This window comes from Protobothrops mucrosquamatus, unplaced genomic scaffold (assembly GCF_001527695.2).
Source record: "Protobothrops mucrosquamatus isolate PMUCROS unplaced genomic scaffold, P.Mucros_1.0 scaffold593, whole genome shotgun sequence".
In the NCBI taxonomy this organism is placed as follows: domain Eukaryota; kingdom Metazoa; phylum Chordata; class Lepidosauria; order Squamata; family Viperidae; genus Protobothrops; species Protobothrops mucrosquamatus.
Genome location: NW_015386892.1, coordinates 391077 through 391713, shown reverse-complemented (window position 1 = coordinate 391713; position 637 = coordinate 391077).

Sequence of the window (637 nt, the reverse complement as noted above, 5' to 3'; positions counted from 1 at the left end):
TCTGCTTTCTGTGTAAACTAGGTTTAAAATTGGGGGGGGGGGCAAGGGGAGGCATTTTAAAAGCTGCCTTCAAGCCTAGGCACCGATTCCTTTACAAAATAAAAATAAAAATGGATGTACAGAATTTTACATCGGGTGTGTGTGTGTGTGTGTGTGTGCTGGTTTAAAGCCACCCCTTCCCCTCTCCCCTCCCTCAAAGCCAGCAGGCATCTTCTTAGCCGAGTGACCCGGGCTTCTCTGCCCTGGGCCACAGAGGAGTGCCCAGTGTGGAGATCGGCAACCCACCCCTTGCGTTCGGGCGACGGGAACAATCCAGCCCACCCTACAGGACAGAGCGGGGGGGGGGAGTCCCTTTGAGAAGGCCGTTTCCGTTTCTCCTAGCAGCAACAACTCTCCAAACAGCAAAGGGGCTGCTGGGAAGTCACAGGAGTGACTGAAAGCTCTAGTCCTAATGCTACAGGTATTCACAATCTCTCTGGCAATTCACCTTCCCCTCTTCTCGGTAAGGGAGGGCAGCCTGCCTGCGGTGCAGTTCAACGGCAGGGTAGGGCAGGGCGACACCCCCCCCACCACCACCACTAGACCCCTTTCACGGCCTTCCCGCAAAATCCACACTAAATTTACATGAGAAGGATGG